Source organism: Macaca nemestrina, chromosome 4, assembly GCF_043159975.1.
Source record: "Macaca nemestrina isolate mMacNem1 chromosome 4, mMacNem.hap1, whole genome shotgun sequence".
Taxonomy (NCBI): Eukaryota; Metazoa; Chordata; class Mammalia; order Primates; family Cercopithecidae; genus Macaca; species Macaca nemestrina.
In genome coordinates this window covers 19993313-20013427 of record NC_092128.1, presented here as the reverse complement: position 1 = coordinate 20013427, position 20115 = coordinate 19993313, and positions in this window count along the sequence as shown.

Genomic DNA, 20115 nt, shown 5'->3' with positions numbered 1-20115 from the left:
CTAGCTAGGAGAGACTTCCAGTGGACGAATAGAAGATAATCTATGCATCAAAAAAATAACAATAGTGTCAGAGGCGTGTGAACCAGAGCAACTCTATCTTGAATAGGAGCTGGGTAAAATGAGGGTGAGACCTACTGGGCTGCATTTCCAGACCATTCAGGCATTCTAAGTCACAGGATGACATAGGAGGTTGGCACAAAATACAGGTCATAAAGACCTTACTGATAAAACAGGTTGTAGTAAAGAAGCCAGTCAAAATCCACCAAAACCAAGATGGCCACAAGAGTGACCTCTGGTTGTCCTCATTGCTACACTCCCACCAGGGCCATGACAATGTACAAATGCCATGGCAACGTCAGGAAGTTACCCTAGATGGTCTAAAAAGGGGACGCATGAATAATCCACCCCTTGTTTAGCATATAATCAAGAAACAACCATAAAAATGGGCTACCAGCAGCCCTCGGGGCTGCTCTGTCTATGGAGTAACCATTCTTTTGTTCCTTTACTTTCTTAATAAACTTGTTTTCACTTTACAGACTCACCCTGAATTCTTTCTTGCATGAGATCCAAGAACCCTCTCCAGGGGTCTGGATCAGGACCTCTTTCCTGTAACATCTTTCTGGCGACCACAAAGGGACTAGAGTACAGAAACCCCTGATCCAAAGGCTAACTTTGGGTAAGTGTTGGGGTCCTGTAACATCTTTCTGGTGACCATGGAAGCAACTATATTACAGAAACCCCCAACCCAATGGCTTACTTTGGGTAAGTGGCAGGGTCTGGTAACAACTTTCTGGTGAACCCTGAAGGGATGATACTGAGGAGAACCCCCCGACTCAAAGGAAATAGACTGCAGCACTGACTGGACAACTTTGGGTGACTGGTGGGGTATCCAGATAAAGGATAGGATTGGGTTAGAGGCCCAACTTAGGGGAGTTACAGTGTCTCCTAGGACAGAGAGGGTTAAAGGCTCCTCTCAATAAAAGGCAAGGATGCTTGACTGACCTGAGGTTATCAGAGGCCCAACTTAGGAGGGTTAGAGTCCCTTCTAAGATTTAGGGGATTAGAGGCCCCTCTCAGTAAAGTCCCTCTCGGTAGGTAAAGTCCTTTTGGCTAAGAATGGGTTTGGCACTATGGGATGTTAACTGCTATTCTCCTTGGATTAATCTGCCTTATACTCTTTGCAAATGGCTGTGGGTGACAGGATTAGGCATGTACAGGATCGTAGGACATGGGGAGCTTTTTCCTCCCTAAAAGGGGACACTTGAGAGCTGGTGGGACTGCTGGAAAAGATCCCTTCACTGCCGACAAGCAGCAGCCTGAACTTTTCAGTGTCAATGCAATAGGTGGGTCTTTCTCTGGCTTCTTTGAGCGCCTTGACTTTCCCACCTTGCTTCGGGCAATGCTTTCCTCTCTCTCTCTCTCTCTGTGCACACTGGTTGAATAAATGGTAAATAATAATAATAATAATAAATAAATAAAAAATAAAATCACTGTTTATCTCCTCTGCTGTGAAGTTTTCATTAATGGGAAGGAAAAAAAAAGGATGTATGAAGCTAGTCTTAAGCCATAGCAAATCTGTTGTGTGTCTTTTCTGTATCGTTCTGTCATAAAGAGGGGTAACTTAGAATAGAACACTGGCTTAGGACACCTGTAAGCCCACTTTTCAAAACAGCCCAGCAAACTGGTCAGTTACAAACTTTGCTGCAAGTCCCTGAAGAAAACTAGATGAGGTTTCCTTCCTGTCTTGTATGTCCTTGGGAGCTCGACCTTGTAACCATGCGGCCATGTTTTCTCTTTTCACAATGGTGTCCCGGGTTTAGGGTTCAATTCCCAGCTTAGCGAATGATCCTTTACCTTTTGTCTGTCTGTGTATTTATATGTGTTGTGTGTATAATATAAAAGAGCTTTAATTAATTGGTTTAATAATAATAAGAGCTTAAATCAAATATTTTGTCAGAAAAGTAAAAAGTGTAATGCCTTTTAGTTAATGTGACTTAAGTAATCTTTGGGAAATAAAGACAATTTTAAGATTATTGGTAAAATTAAAATATCTTCCAAATGTAAACATTTGGTCTAAATTGTGCAGGTCCATTATTAAGTTTGCTAAATGCTTTAAGGTTATAAACTGCTTCTTTAACTTTTGAGCATTAGATTCTAGATAAGGCCTAGGACATGTGGAGTTAGCCATGACCCCTACCTATGCTGGAGTCAGCCCTTATTTGCACTTCTGCCTAGTGTGTCCTAGGTTAGGCTCCACACATAGTACACAATTAAAATTGCTACTTACCAAGGTTTGTTACCAACAGTAAAAGTCACTAAGGGTTAACATTATAACATGTAATTGAGACAACTGAAGAAACAGTTTTACATGCAAGGTGTGTAAAGAAAGTGAAATGTGTTTTTGGTAAAAGATTGTAAGAAGTCATGGGAATGTGGATTTTTTTTCTTGCCTAGATTAAAAGGGTTAAAAGATTGTTTTAAGTTAGATAGAAAAAATCTAAAGGTTTAGACAAGTTGTGAAATGTTTATGAAAAATTAATCTTGTGAAAGAAATTCTGTGTGTGAACATATTGGTATCATTTGGTTTTTCATAAATTGAATATTGGAATAAAAGCACAACAGGTTTTTCTTAGTGCAAAAACCTGCTTATGATCTGCTCTTTTACAAAAATTTGTAAAGGGTTATAAAAGATTTATGAAAATCTTACCTTATCATCAAACTGATTAAGATTGAATACATTTGTCTTTAAGGTTTCATTAAGAATTGTTTGACATCAACAGTGCACTAATGCAATAGTGACATTTGGCTTATTTGGTATAAAAATTACAGGGAGCATTATCAAATATGAAATGGTATTTGGCTTTCTTTGGGCTATATTTGTATAAATGTGTTATTAGTATATGTTCCCAAATTATGGGAAACTCCTAATTCTGATATGACTTAGTGTATGTTATTAATAATTATAATTGTTACATAAAATCATTGTATGCTACAGAGGTAACAAAATTTCTTTGTCAATCATGTTTTTGACTATGGCTGTCCTAAAACATTTTGTCATCCACAAACAATTGTTGTCTTGTTTTAATCCTCTTTAGAAGGTGGTTTATAATTGGCTGTTGGACTCTAACAGGTGTTCTTGAATGCAGGTTTCTAATAACTTTGGAAATTGTGACATTAGAATAGAGGAAACAACTTTCAGAACTCTCATAGAGAGCTAAAATGTTCGTGAATATCAAGCAAGACTGGAGTTAACTAAATTAACTGAACCAACTAAAAAAATTTAAGTAATCTTTTTAACTTTGCTTAAAGCATTGCTGATCTTTGCTTTCTTTTTCAGAGTCAAGGAAACTTTTCTTTTGAGCTATTTACAGCTTTTAGCAATTGAGTAAAGCATACTGGTATGAACAAAATTTGCAGCACATTTGTTTCTCTCTCCCTAATTTCTCCAGAATTTAGAAACTATTTATGAGTATTCTTAATTTATGGCAATAGTTATTTGCATAAGTGCAGTAAGAATCTGCTTTCTTGGCCGGGCGCGGTGGCTCAAGCCTGTAATCCCAGCACTTTGGGAGGCCGAGGCGGGCGGATCACAAGGTCAGGAGATTGAGACCACAGTGAAACCCCGTCTCTACTAAAAATACAAAAAATTAGCCGGGCGCGGTGGCGGGCGCCTGTAGTCCCAGCTACTCAGGAGGCTGAGGCAGGAGAATGGCGGGAACCCGGGAGGCGGAGCTTGCAGTGAGCCGAGATCGCGCCACTGCACTCCAGCCTGGGCAACAGCATGAGACTCCGTCTCAAAAAAAAAAAAAAAAAAAGAATCTGCTTTCTTTTGTAACAGGACACAATTGGAAAAATTGGTTATTTTACCAAGGTTTTGACTGGAATGGTGTGCTTTTGTTTAAGGAATTAAACTTGACTTACAGAGCCAATAAAAGCTCCCTTGGGAAACTGGCCTCATACCTTGCCTGCACATTCCCTGTACAGGGTTTCTGACCTGTGGTAAGTAAAGAATGTCACTTTCTCACAGGTCCAGGAGCCCCAGGCTATCTTGGGACCTCAAAAGGAGAGGCATTTACTCAACTCATAGGTATTTGAGAGTACACACCCATGGCTGAGCTTGGCTCTAAAAAAGTCTTATCTGAGATTCCTTCTATGTAACAGAGTTCCATCAAAGCCAATTTAAAAAGAGCTTATGTGAAAAATACTCTTGCTGGACTTCATACACATAATCAGGCCAAGAATAATAAAACAAATCAGTCTTGCCATAATTTGTCTTTAGTAAAAATGGGAAACTGGAGAGAGAAAAGTTATGTTTCAAAAACTATGGTATACTTGTTATTAAATTCTAGTCTCATCAGTTGTTTTTAAGTTTGTTTCTGCAGTTTAGGCTAACCTTGCTTATTCCTGTGAACCAACTAGTGATCTCTGACTGCTGCTCATAAGAAACAAGAGGGATGGGTAATGTAAAACTCTGAATCAACATTTCAATTCTGGGCATATATTGGAATTAGCTAGCAACCTCCTATCAACTTGGTTCCAATAGTTGCCCAGTTCATGGAAAGCCTTCTAATTTAATTTACTTGGGATTACTTTGCTTAACTTTTGTGGGATACGTTGCTGTTGTACTGTTTGTGTAGGAATGCAGGACAAGCTTACTGAATCTTTTCTTTTCTTTTCTTTTTTTTTAGACAGAGTCTCGCTCTGTTGCCCAGGCTGGAGTGCAGTGGTGCATCTCGGCTCACTGCAAGCTCCACCTCCTGGGTTCATGCCATTCTCCTGCTTTGGCCTCCCGAGTAGCTGGGACTACAGGCGCCCGCCACCACACCCAGCTAATTTTTTGTATTTTTTTAGTAGAGACGGGGTTTCACCGTGTTAGCCGGGATGGTCTCGATCTCCTGACCTCGTGATCCACCCACCTCAGCCTCCCAAAGTGCTGGGATTACAGGCGTGAGCCACTGCGCCCGGCCTGAATGTTTTCTTAAACTGAACACTTATTAATCTTCCAGATATCAACCCTTGTCAGAAGTCAAGAGTTATGAATGCCCCTCACCGTACTGATGCTTTCTGACTGAGATCCTCTCTACCCTGAATACAAGAGACCACAATAATTAGGCACGTATGTCATTGCCCCATTCAGTCTCAAGAAGTTACAGAAGATGGATCGCCATCCCTCTGTAACCCTTGGGATTAAGGGTTCTCTTATAAAATAGAGGGGAGAAATGTCAGAGGTGTGTGAACCAGAGCAATTCCATCTTGAATAGAAGCTGGGTAAAATGGCACTGAGACCTACTGGACTGCATTCCCAGACAGTTAAGGCATTCTAAGAAATAGGATGAGATAGGAGGTCAGCACAAGGTACAGGTCAAAAAGACGTTGCTGATAAAACAGGTTGCAGTAAAGAAGTCAGCTAAAACCCACCAAAACCAAGATGACGACAAAATGACCACTGATCGTCCTCACTGCTACACTCCTCTCAGTGCCGTGACAGTTTACTAATGCCATGAAAACGTCAGAAAGTTATCCTATATGATCTAAAAAGGGGGAGGCATGAATAACTCACCCCTTGGTTACCATATAATTAAGAAATAACCTTAAAAATGGGAAACCAGCAGTCCTCAGGGGGATGCTCTGTCTATGGAATAGCCCTTCTTTTATTCCTCTACTTTCTTAATAAACTTGCCTTCACTTTACTCTATGAACTCACCCTGATTTCTTTCTTGCACGAGATCCAAGAATCCTAACTTGGGATCTGGATTGGGACCCAATGGATCTCCATCCCTCTGCAACCCTTACGATTAAGGGTTCTCTTATAAAAGGGAGGGGGAAAATGTCAGAGGTGTGTGAAGCAGAGCAGCTCCATCTTGAATAGGAGCTGGATAAAATGAGGGTGAGACCTACTGGGCTGCATTCCCAGACCATTAAGGCATTCTGAGTCACAGGATGATATAGGAGGTCGGCACAAAATACAGGTCATAAAGACCTTACTGATAAAACAGGCTGTAGTAAAGAAGCCGGCCAAAATCCACCAAAACCAAGATGGTGACAAAAGTGACCTCTGGTCATCCTCACTGCTACACTCCCACCAGGGCCATGACAGTGTACAAATGCCATGGCAACGTCAGGAAGTTACCCTATATGGTCTAAATAGGGGAGGCATGAATAACCTACCCCTTGTTTAGCATGTAATCAACAAATAACTACAAAAATGGGCAACCAGCAGCCCTCGGGGCTGCTCTGTCTGTGGAGTAGCCATTCTTTCATTCCTTCACTTTCTTAATAAACTTGCTTTCACTTTTACTCTATGGACTCACCCTGAATTCTTTCTTGCATGAGATCCAAGAACCCTCTCCAGGGGTCTGGATCAGGACCCCTTTCCTGTACAATAGTAAAGGATTATAACCACTGAATAAGGAATCCATGAGTCCACGCTGATATTTAAAAAATAAAAAGGGAAAATTATTCTCTTATAGCAGAAAGCCAAACAATAAAAGTAGAATAAAGTATGGAATTGGAAAATTACCACTTGGTAGCCATCATCATCACTGATTCTGGCAGGAATCATCAATAGATGCTGAAACTAATGGGTGACAGTTTGAAGAGTAACAGAATTTTTGTAATGTCTTACTTTAAGACTTAAAGTATTGCACCAGAAGGGACTTTTTAATGTATACTTGAACTATTTGATTCTCTGAAAAAGCAACATGGAAATCTCTAGAAGGCACTATGGACTGGGTCAGATGGGTAATGATACTAACAGAATCTTATCTTGGGACTAGGTACTTGGCATAGGGTAGACAGGCAAAGAAATAGGATTAGAGCCTGTTGAGAGTGACTGAACCTTAGGCCTCACTGGCAATAGGGGAATGGCAGAAAAAGACAGTAGTGAAGAAAGCAGGCACCGAAGTTAGATTTCTGTGTTCAAAGTCCATCTCCATCGCACATGAGGTATGTGACCTTATATGTACTATAAACATTAAAAAAAAATTTAAGCACCCCCCCACTACAACCAACTGAATGAACCCTTTCTATCAGCCAAGGGGATTCCAAAGTAAACCTAAAAAACTAGTTCATGCCATGATGATAAGTAAGGGGAGTGGGGGGTCAGACATGCCTCAGTATACCCTCCTCCCTTTGGAACTCAGGCACAATTGACCAGTATTAACATGAAAACAGAGATCTTAAGACTGACAAAACAGACTCTCTGTAGCAATAAGATACCAAATTCCAACATGACTCTATTATAATCATGACAGACAGCAGGCCCTGAAAAGAATTATTTTACCTCAAAACATTATATATATTATATATAGTTTTTTGAGATGGAGTCTCGCTCTGTTGCCCAGTGTGGAGTATAGTGGCATGATCTCAGCTCACTGCAACCTCCATCTCCCAGGTTCAGGCAATTCTCGTGCAGCCTCCCCAGTAGCTAGGATTACAGGTATGCAACACCACACCAGGCTAATTTTTGTATTTTTAGTAGAGTGGGGTTTCACCATGTTGGCCAGGCTGGTCTTGAACTCCCGACCTCAAGTGATCCACCTACCTCAGCCTCCCAAGGTGCTAGGATTACAGGCATGAGCCACTGTGCCCGGCCTCCAAAATATTTTTCTTTGACTTATTTTGAAATGGCTTTGCAAAGCTGTCTCTTGCAGGGGAAATTTACATTCTGTAGAGAATCCCCTTCCCTCTCCACGCGTCTTCTGACACTGAAGAGATGAGCTGACAGTCTAGCACTTTTTAAAGATCTGAATAGGAAACATTAGCTATCTATTTATTGCCTGTAAGGGTGGCCACCTATGAGACCTATGAGACCTTATCTACATAATAAGACCTTTGTCTCCACAGCCCCTTATCTTAACCTAGGCATTCCTTTCTACTGATTCCAATATTTTAGATAATACCTCTTTCAACCAATTGCCAATCAGGGCCAGGTATGGTGGCTCACATCTGTAATTTCAGCACTTCGGGAGGCCAAGGCAGGAGGATCACTTGAGCCCAGGAGTTTGAGACAACCCCAGGCAACCCAATGAGATCCCATCTCTACTTAGAAAAGAAAAAGGAAAAGAAGAAAGAAAAATCAGCCAGGCATAGTGGCACACACCTGTAGTCCCAGCTACTCCAGTGGAGGAGGTGGGAGGATTGCTTGAGCCCAGGAGTTAGAGGCTACAGTGAGCTATGACTGAACCACTGCACTCCAGCCTAGTCAGCAAAGCAAGACCTATCCCCCCGCCAAAAAGCATTGCCAATCTGAAAATCTTTAGAACTACCTATGACCCAGAAGCCCCTCCCCACCCCTTTTGAGTTGCCCCACCTTTTCAGAACGAACCAATGTACACCTTAGGTACACTGGTTGATGTCTGTCTGTAACTTCTGTCCTTCTAAAACATGTAAAATTAAACTGAAACACAACCACCTTGGGCACATGTTCCCAGGACCTCCTGAAGCTGTGTCACAAGTCATGATCCTCACATTTGGCTCAGAATAAATCTCTTCAAGTATTTTACAGAGTTTGGCTTTTTGTCTACAGTACCCTGTGCCTCAGTGTCCTTATTTGTAAAATGGGGATAATGCTAATAGTACCTTAAATTATACCAGGTGGGTTCTCATATTTAAATGAGATATATATAGTATCAGTTAGCTTTTGCTGTGTAACAAACCACCCCAAAATTCAGTGGCTTAAATCAGTTAGCATTTATCATTGCTCACTAAGCTACAGGCCAACCAGGCAGTGCTTTTGATCTTGGATGGGCTTGCTCATGCACAAAATGGTCAATTGCAGGCTAAGTAGGCAACTCTGGTAATTTTGGCTGCTCTCTCTCATGTTTGGGGGACAACAGGCAAGAGGCTGGTATAGGATGGCCTCCACTGGGACAACTGGACTGTCCTCCATGGGATTGTTACTGGAGAGGGGTCCTAATCCAGACCCCAAGAGAGGGTTCTTGGATCTTGTGCAAGAAAGAATTCAAAACAAGTCTGTAAAGTGGAAGCAAGTTTATTGAGAAAGTAGAGGAATAAAAGAATGGCTATTCCATAGACAGAGCAGCCCCAAGGGCTGCTGGCTGCCCATTTTTATGGCCTCCCCTTTTTAGACCATATAGGGTAACTTCCTGAAGTTGCCATGGCATTTGTGAATTGTCATGATGCTGGTGGGAGTGTAGCAGTGAGGACAACCAGAGGTCACTCTGGTCGCCATCTTGGTTTTGGTGGGTTTTAGCTGGCTTCTTTACTGCAAGCTGTTTTATCAGCAAGGTCTTTATGACCTGTATCTTGTGCCAACCTTCTATCTCATCCTGTGACTTAGAATGCCTTAACCGTCTGGGAATGCAGCCCCATACTTCTCAACCTCATTTTACCCAGCCCCTATTCAAGATGGAGTTGTTCTGGTTCAAATGCTTCTGACAGGATCTCATGTCCCACAACAGGCTAGTCTGGGTTTCTTCATATGGGGTTGAAGAGAATGACTGGAAGTGTGCAAAGATTTTCAAAGGGGCTGAGAACTGGTATACCTTCACTTCCCCTGCATTTTGTTTGTCAAAAGAAGTCACGTGGCCAGCCCAGATTCAACGAGTGAGGAGAGAGACTCTATCTTTTGATGGGAGGAGCTGCAAAGTCACATTGCAAAGGATGTGGATACAGGGAGAGGTATTGAGCCATTTTTGCAACCAATCTGCTATTATTACAGGTGTCTCATACAAAAGGATGGCCAGGCAGCAAATCCACGGCCAAGTGACCACCAGCATATCACCTGGTACTGGATTTGAGCAGATAGCTAATGCTAAGCCCTGCCCAGGAAGGACTGAGGTATTTAAAACATTGTATTAACTAAAGTGTTTTATTAGTTTCTGTGGCCAGGCACAGTGGCTCATGCCTGTAATCTCAACACTTTGGGAGGCCAAGGCAGGTGGATCACCTGAGGTCAGGAGTTCAAGACCATCCTGGCCCACATGGTGAAACCCCGTCTCTGCTAAAATTACAAAAAATTAGTTGGGCATGGTGGTGGGCACCTGTGATCCCAACTACTTAGGAGGCTAGGGCACAAGAATCACTTGAACCCGGGAGGTGGAGGTTGCAGTGAGCCAAGATCACACCATTGCACTCCAGCCTGGGCAACAAGAGCGAAACTCCATCTCAAAAAAACAAAAAAAAAATTTCTGTACCTGAAATTTTATCATTGAGGCCTTGTTGACTGGAAAAGGACTGCCCCTCTCAGGGTTATCAGATTCCCAGCGATAGAAAATAACTCCTTCAAAGGCACCTTTCATTGGAGTAACCAATCCTTCCAGCCCCCAGCTCCTTCCAGCCGCATTATTGGGCTCTTATACTGCAGGACACTATCCCCCTGCCCTAATCATCCCAAAGCAAGCAGCAGACAGCCTGAGGCAGATGCTATACCACAGAGCCCACAGTTACTATTCAAACTAGTGAGGACTAAGCTTTGATTGTTTTATCTAGTCCAAATGCCTATATAAGGGGTCTGGGGAGTCATGCTCTACAAACCGTAAGTTCTCATCAGATGGGTTTTTTAACCTGTATTAGTCTGTTTTCACACGGCTGATACAGACATACCTGAGACTGAGAAGAAAAAAAGGCTCAATTGGACTTACAGTTCCACATGTCTGGGGAGGCCTCAGAATCATGGCAGGAGGTGAAATGCATTTCTTACATGGTGGTGGCAAGAGAAAAATGAGGAGGAAGCAAAAGCAGAAACTCCTGATAAACCCATCAGAGCTCATGGGACTTATATACTATCATGAGAATAACACGGGAAATACCGCCCCCATAATCCAGTTACCTCCCCTTGGGTCCCTCCCACAACACGTGGGAATTCTGGGAGACACAATTCAAGTTGAGATTTGGGTGGGGACACAGCCAAACCATATCAGATGGGTTTTTTTTTAACCCTATATATATCGTGACTTACTTTCCAATATGACTCTGGCATAACATTACAAGACAAGGAAGAAAATCAAAATATTTTACCCCAAAACATGTTTCTTTGCCATATCTTGAAATGGCCCTGCAAAGCTGTTCTTTGTGGGGGGAAATTTGCATCTGTAAACAATCTTTATTAACATAGCTAGATCTTTTTCTTCCAGGCCCTCCCAATTCTAAAGAGATTAACTAAAGTCTAGGACCTTTTAAGGGTCTGAATAGGAAACACTTGTCATCTATTGTCTCTAAGGGCAGCCACTATAAGACTTCAAAGGGACCAGGCTTGGTGGGTAGCTTGTGCTTGTAATCCCAGCACTTTGGGAGGCCGAGGCAGGCAGAGCACCTGAGGTCAGAAGTTTGAGACCAGCCTGGCCAACGTGGCAAAACTCCATCTCTACTAAAAAAATACAGAAGTTAGCTAGGCGAGGTGGCAGGCGCCTGTAATCCCAACTACTCCAGAGGCTGAGGCAGGAGAATCACTTGAACCTGGGAGGTGGAGGTTGCAGTGACCCAAGATTGTGCCATTGCACTTCAGCCTGGGTGACAAGAGTGAAACTCTGTCTCGAAACAACAACTTCAAAGGACCTTTGGTCTCCACAGTCTTTTATCTTAACCTGATCATTTCCTTTCTATCAATCCCAGGTCTTTAGATAAACTCAACCAATCGTCAACCAGAAAATATTAAAATTTACTTGTAGCCTGGAAGCTTTGGAAGCCCACTGCCTGCCCCTGCTCTTTGAACTGTCCCTCCTTTCTGGACCAAACCAATGTATTTCTTAAACGTATTTGATTGATGTTTCATGCCTCCCTAAAATGTACAAAACCAAGCTGCACCCTGACCACCTTGGGCACATGTTCTCAGGACGTCCTGAGGGCTGTGTCACTGGCCATGGTCATTCATACTTGGCTCAGAATAAATCTCTTTAAATATTATACAGAGTTTGACTCTTTTCACTAAAACTAGCCAATCTTAAACCTGCCTAGCCTGCTTATCCTGACTCACGCATTTCTTCTCTGTGTGTGTGTGTGTCTCTCTCGTGCCTGTGACCTTGGTGTTCTCTTGCGTGGCCTTGCACAGCATGGCATGCTCCCCTCCTCTTGGGAGCTATAATAAACTGTCTCTTCCGTGGCAATCATCTCCTAATCTTTTGGCCTCATCAACTCTGAATAAAAACAAAACCAACATCTACATGTTAAAACAGATACTGTTTGCCTTGTACGCAGGAACAGTTATAGGGCTGGTTAGGTCTTCACTCGGGCAGACCAATGAGTAGACTTCAGTTGTGGGTGGCAGAAAGAGATGGTCCCTTCTGATAGAATAAGGGCTGAGCACAGAAGGCAAACAGGGTCAAGTCTGATCCACCGGCAGACTCAAGACTGACACAAGAAACCATGGGCAGGATGAAACCGGTAGTCACTTGTTTGAATAAAAGTCATCCAAAGAAAAAAGTCAGGAATGAAGCTTAGGCTGAAGCAGCAGAGTACCGTACAGCATCAGGGGGCAGTGGCATGGATTTCGCTGTGGAGTAATTTCACTTATTCTGGTGAGTTGCTTCCTTCTCTCTGGAGACTTAAAATTGGGTATGGCTATCAGCAACTTGTACTGTGAGACCAAAGCTGTCAGAATTAGAGCAGAATGGCCAACATGGACTGAAGCAAAAAATATAAGGAGGGAGTTGGCAGGTAAGCAAAACTGGGGGCAGTTATGTTTAGCATATTAGTAGAATCAAGATAATCCAGAGGGGAGAGAGGGAGGAAGATGAGCAGCATATATGGGCATCTATAGTTCCAACTCCCAAAATAGGTAACTCAGGTTATGACTGCTCCCATTACAGAAATATTCATAACATTGTTCCACCAATGATGAGTACCTTCAAGGCACTTATGTATTTATAGATCACTAGCTGCTTGGCAGGGAGGCCATGGGACACAGAAAATTAAAGTGAATATGTTCAATACACGCTAATCCCAAAGATCAGGTAAAAATAAAAATAGAACATTTCTGAATAGGGGAAAAAATAGAGTTTGATTGTCTTAACACCCAGCGTATACAAAGTGTATACAGTTATTTTGTAATGTAGAGTTATCATGAGGAAGGTGCAGAGGAGGTTCTGAACAATCTGTGATTGCTACATGGGTAAAATACTCAGATGTTTATAAGACATCTAACCTGTTTTGTTTTTTTCCCCACTTGTAGTAGAAGTTTTGGTAGCAAATATAAGCCTTTCATCTGTCAAATATACAGATTTCTTAGGGCAAACATAAACTTCTGCCTCTTTTCAGGGGCAAAAAAAAAAAAGAGAGAGAACTGTGCCTACAGCTAAATTGATGATTCAGCTCCAACCCCTCCCAGCCATACATATGGGATGCTCCTGGGGTATCAGCAACCGTGGTTGGAATCCACCCCTCAGGGAGGCTGACCTTGCTTGGTGTAACTCATGGGGCTGGAACAACTGTCTTCATCCACATTGATAGGAGAGGCAGCAGCAAATATGTTCTCAATGGAGGAAGTGCCAGATTTTGTTATTTACAAACTCCAATGTGGAGCAGTGGGAGATGGACAAAGCAACTCTCTTACGTGGAGATCATGTAGCAGCAGCAGTTCACCTCTAAAATTCAGCTAATATTTTCTTTCTTGCTATAGAACAGTGGGCAGGGCCAGGTGAACCAGCACCATAGGCAGTGACGCAGTGGTTAGGAAGTCCTTGGAAGTGCAAACCTTCTCAAAAAAGTAGATGGCAGTGGCTGGCACACATGGAGGTTCAGGACGGGACAGAAGAGAATGCTTATCACAAAGCTGGTGACAGAGGAGGGGCTGAGGCGGGGCCGCTGTGCAGGTCCATGATGAAGTCCTTTTGATGTCGAACCACTGGCATTCAGCAGTGATGAAGATGGTGTCTCAAGAAGCTCTGGATCTTGACCCGCCATCTGCCAGCTGTCCCTGCCTTACTTTCTTATTCAGAAATAGAAACATAAGCCCTATAGTGAGCCATAGTATGGGAAATGGTCAATGCCACTTCTTCCATGTGGGGTGGCATTGACCCTCCCTCATATTATGGTTCCTTATAGGACTCTGTTCTTTATAGAACATCCTGTAGTGATTTAAAGGTGGCTCATGCTGGTAATTCCAGCACTTTGGGAGGCTGAGACGGGCAGATCACGAGGTCAGGAGATCTAGACCATCCTGGCTAACACAGTGAAACCTTGTCTCTACTAAAAACACAAAAAATTAGCTGGCTGTGGTGGCACGTGCCTGTAATCCTCCCTGCTTGGGAGGCTGAGGCAGGAGAATCACTTGAAGCCACTACTGTGCTCCAGCCTGGGCGACAGAGTAAGACTCTGTCTCAAAAAAAAAAAAAAAAAAAAAAAAGAGAAAAAGAAAAAGAAAGAAAGAAAAGAAAAAAGAAAAAAAAGTAGCATCTATTTCTTTATTGTCTTCATAATATGAATGAGTAATATCCATTCCCACAGGAGGTGGATGGCATCTTTCCTGAGAAGCGGGCACTAGAAAATAGATCAGCCATGCAATGGACTCTTAGGATGGGATCATCCCCAGCAGGGCACTGGAGGCACTGATTTCAACAAGGTAAGGCCAAGTTGGATTGACGAATACCGGGAATAGGGCATGATTTGTCTGTTTATGTTTTGAGCATCTTCTGTTTTGAGTGTTTTTCCTGCTAAAAATAATGCATGCTCATTGCAGAAAATCTAGAAGGTTCAGAAGGGTGTGAAGAAACACCCCATCCAGAAATAAACACTGTTAATATTTTTCCTATTCAATTATTATTTGAAGTCAGATTGAAGATACGATTTATTTTGGTTTTCTTTTCCCCATTAAAAAATACCGCAAGAGGCTGGCATGGTGGCTCAAGCCTGTAACTCCAGCTCTTTGGGAGGCTGAGGCAGGTAGATCACCTGAGGTCAGGAGTTCAAGACCAGCCTGGCCAACATGGTGAAACCCCCGTCTCTACTAAAATACAAAAATTAGCCGGGCCTGGTGGCGCGCACCTGTAGTCCCAGCTACTCAACAGGCTGAGGCAGGAGAATCGCTTGAACCAGAGAGGTGGAGGTTGTGGTGAGCCGAAATCCCACAACTGCACTCTGGCCCGGTAACAAGAGCAAAACTCCATCTGAAAAACAAAAAAAATTCTTTTTTTTTTTGTTTTTGAGACAGATCTTGCTCTGTCGCCAGGCTGGAGTGCAGTGGCGTGATCTCAGCTCATTGCAACACCTGCCTCCCGGGTTCAAGCAATTCCCCTGCCTCAGTCTCCCGAGTAGCTGGGACTACAGGTGTGCACCACCATGCTTGGCTAATTTTTTGTATTTTAGTAGAGACGAGGTGTCCAAGTTGACCATGTTGGCCAGGATGGTCTTGATCTCTTGACCTTGTGATCTGTCCACTTCGGCCTCCGAAAGTGCTGGGATTACAGGTGTGAGCCACCGTGACCAGCCAAAAACAAAAAAAAATATTCTAAGAGTGTTTAGAAAATCCTTACTTCTTTTTGAAAGTAAGAATGGGAAACGTGTGCGTGATGATGATGCTGGCGTGCCAAAGCAATGAAACGGCATAGGCATTTGTCATTGGAAATCCTCACGTGTTGAATAAGTTCACCTCCGCTGAAGTGGAGCCCATCTCCCACTACAGAAGCTGGAAATTCCAGAGACTTTCTCATCTTTCCTCACGACTGGGGCAGAGTGACATGATATAGACTCTACCCCTCAATGCTGTACCCAACAATGCTGTACCCCAAACAGTCTCACTTTCAATCAGAAGCTGGGAATCCAGAGAAACAAAGACTGTACAGAATGGTTTGGACACTGGGTGGCAGCAGTTCAGCTTTCAGGATGCAACACCCCTGCTGCAGGCAATGCCGCCTGCAGCATCCCATTGGATGTCTTAATGGACCGGTTCTTAAGCACAACTTTGTTCCAAGAGCACGGTCTCTGAGCTTTCCTCTACAGCTCTGCAGAGTCTGTGAGCTACCCAATATTCTTTTAACAAATTCCTTCACTTGCTTAAACCAGAATTGCTTTCTACAGGCTGCAACTACAACCATTGACTGAGAAAGTATATGATCGGCATGTTTAGCCCTATTTCTGTTACTTTGTTTTGGATGCTCCACTTTGTTGTCATCGTTGTTTGCTTATTCTTTTTGTCTTTTAGACAAATTGTATTTGATTTTATTTGATTTTCTATAATCACTTAGGCAGTGGCACTCTGTTTTAATTATCCTTAAGGTCATCAAGTATATTCTGAAACACAATGTATTTTTAGTTATCAGAGCTAAATGAACACTTAAAACATTTTTCTCTGGCTGGGCATGGTAGCTCACACCTGCAATCCCAGCACTTTGGGAGGCTGAGGCAGACGGATTGCTTCAGGTCAGGAGTTCAAGGCCAGCCTGGCCAACATGGACAAACCCCATCTCTACTAAAAATACAAAAATTAGCCGTGTGTGGTGGCACATGCCTGTAATCCCAGTTACCAGGGAAACTAGAGCACAACAATCTCTTGAACCCGGGAGGTGAAGGTTGCAATGAGCCAAGACCGCACCACTGCACTCCAGCCTGGGTGACAGAACGAGACTCTGTCTAGAAAAAAAAAAAAAATTAAAAAAATTAAACATCAAATCAAATAAAAATTCTTCCCTAAATACAATGAAAAAATGAAAATGAAAAATGAGCTTCTCCCCGGGGAGGCAGAGGTTGCAGTGAGCCAAGATCGTGCCACTGCACTCCAGCCTGGGTGACAAGAGCGAGACTCCATCTCAAAAAAAAAAAACAAAAGAGCTTTTCCTTTTCCAACACACACCACCACACACACACACACACACACACACACACACACACACACACCCCACTTCCCAGGCTTTGCCTAATTCAATCAGGGATTATAAATGTTTGCCACGATGTGTCAGCTCACCTCCTCAACTCTGCTTCAAAGCAAGTCTGCATTACTGCAGAAATGAGGCAGCACAAAGAATGTCTCAGCTGTGCCCCATACTGTCCCAGGAACCCCCCTCTGTCCTGGGCATACGGGCATAGTTGGTCACCCTGGCCTAAGCCATACCCCAGTCTGAAGGATTGTTGGCTCTGCCCCTCACCCAAGCTGTACCTAAATTAGGAGCTTAGCGCTGGTCTGGGTTCCTCTGGCCAGAAACCCCAACTCTGTGGTGTCTTGGTTGACCTCTGTTGTCAACACATTGGCAATGTTTGCCGTTTTTTGGTTGAGACAACAAAAGTCCACCATCAGAAATTCTACAGCATCCTTAGAGGGAACTCTGCCTCTCCAAGGCAGCACAAGAAAGGCCACCTGCCTGAGCTTCCTCCTTGGTGACTGCATTATGTTGAAAACATTCACTGCCCCTTCCTGAGGGCATATTATTGTCCTTGTCCATTGACATTAAACTTGGTCATGTAACCTGCAGTGCCCCTCCATGTAGGATTATACATCCCCACCCTGTCGAACACAGGGTAGCCATACGACTTTCTTTGGCCAGTGCAATGAAAACAGAAGCTTGAAGAGCCAGCTTGTGGTCTTCCCCTGCCAGGACACCAGCACTGGTCCCGGTGGGGGATGCTCAGTCAACCTGCCTCTTAAGTGAAAATGACATGGAACAAAGCTGAAATTGACTACAATGTTGTTATTAAGCCATGAGATTTGGGAGTTGCTCACTGCTGCAAATAACCTATCTTCATCTTTACAGTCTGTGTGAGCCCTTATTGTCCCTGTATCTTTCACTTAGAAAGGCACTGGACTCTCTTCTGAGTCTTTTTTTTTTTTTTTTTTTTTTTTTTTGATACAGAGTTTCACTCTTGTTGCACAGGCTGGAGTGCAATGGCACAATCTCCACTCACTGCAACCTCCACTCCCGGGTTCAAGCAATTCTCCTGCCTCAGCCTCCCGAGTAGCTGGGAGTACAGGCTTGCGCCACCACACCCAGCCAATTTTGTATTTTCAGTAGACACGGGGTTTCTCCATGTTGGTCAGGCTGGTCTCGAACTCCCACCCTCAGGTGATCCGCCCGCCTTGGCCTCCCAAAGTGCTGGGATTACAGGCGTGAGCCACTGCGCCCAGCCTCTCTTCTGAGTCTTACGTGGATAAGACGGAGAGAATGCCAGGCTATACTGTCAGAGGAGCTGTGATGGGGGCTCTCCTCTAGTCTCCATTACCCAAACAAGTAACAGAACAATCCGCTCACGTTTTCTGGTTTGATTTTATGAACCTGTAGAAAAGTTTGAGCCAAAGGAAGGTTTTATCTGAGGCTTTCCCAAGTTTATCTTGAAAGTAGGTAGAGTCAACTCAAGTTAACAGACATTCCTTCATTAAACTGAGAGCTTGCTATATATGCCAGACGAGGCAGCATCTCTTCTGAGTAAACTGAAAATGTATCTAGGAGATAAATATCTGAGAGCGAGCACCTATGAGGCACCATGAGAATAAAATAATACTTTTAGAAGGCTAATGTGTGATCAGTTCACCAAAAAAAGTAACAATGCAAACATAAATCCAAAACGAAATCTCAGTAAAGACAAAACATCAGAAAATGTACATAATTTAATCATGTTATTGTATAATAAACATTAAAATATAGCTCTGGCTGTGTAAGTCAGTCAAAATCAATACAAATGTATTTTTCTAAATATCTGTCCAGAAGAACCCCTTAGGAAACAAAATATATTCTGTGCCTTTCCTGGGAATGTGCTTTCTAACACAGGCTATCGAGTGTACTGAGATAGGCAATTCCTATGCTGACAATGAGTGTAATATGGTACAGCTATTCTGGAAGATAGTTTTGAAATTCTTTTTGAGTCTTTATGCTATTCATATCTTCTGGCACAGTATAATCACATCTAAAAAATTGTTCTAAAAAATAATCAGAAATTGGCCGGTGGTGCACGCCTGTAATCCCAGCGCTTTGGGAGGCCAAGGCAGGTGGATCACCTGAGGTCACGAGTTCGAGACCATCCTGACTAACATGGTGAAACCGTCTCTACTAAATACAAAAAATTAGCTGGGCATGGTGGTGCATGCCTGTAATCCCAGCTACTCGGGAGGCTGAGGCAGGAGAATCACTTGAACCCAGGAGGCAGAGGTTGCAGTGAGCCAAGATCGTAGCATTGCACTCCAGCCTGGGCGACAAGAGCAAAACTGCATAACAAAAAAAAAAAAAATCAGGCCAGGCGCGGTGGCTCACGCCTATAATCCCAGCACTTTGGGAGGCTGAGACGGGTGGATCATGAGGTCAGGAGATCGAGACCATCCTGGCTAACACGGTGAAACCCTGTCTCTACTAAAAATACAAAAAATTAGCCGGGCGTGGTGGCGGGTGCCTGTAGTCCCAGCTACTCTGGAGGCTGAGGCAGGAGAATGGAGTGAACCCGGGAGGCGGAGCTTGCAGTGAGCCGAGATCGCGCCACTGCACTCCAGCCTGGGCGACCGAGCGAGACTCCATCTCAAAAAAAAAAAAAAAAAAAGTCAGAAATTCAGACAAAGATTTATGTACCATTAATAAGATGTTACAAACAATAAATATCCAACAATAGAACTATTACTAAATAATACTTCAAAAATATAATGAAACCATCACATGTAATTGTAAATGCTTTCAATTACATAGGGAAATGTTTACAAAATAATATCAATCCCAAATGGCATAAAATTGTATATATAGCATACCTTCAATATTTAAGGATATATGCATAAAAAAGACTAAAAAAAGGCTGGGCCTGGTGGCTCACACCTGCAGCCCCAGCACTCTGGGAAGCCGGGACTCCACCTGGGAGGCAGGTGGATCACTTGAGTCAGGAGTTCAACACCAGCCTGGGTAACATGACAAAACCATGTCTCCATACAAAAATACAAAAAAATTAGCTGGGTGTGGTGTCACATGCATGTAGTCCAAGCTACTCAGGAGGCTGAAGTGAGAGGCTGAAGTGAGAGGATCACTTGAGCCCAGGAGGCAGAGGCTGAAGTGAGCTGTGACTGCACCACTGCACTCCAGCCTGGGTGACACAGAGAAACCCAAAAGGAGAGGGGAGGGGAGGGGAGGGGAGGGGAGGGGAGGGGAGGGGAGGGGAGGGGAGGGGAGGGGAAGGGAAAGGAAAGGAAGGGGAAAGGAAAGGGAGAGACAGACACACAGAGAGAGAGAGAGAGAGAGAGAGAGAGAGGGAGAGAGGGAG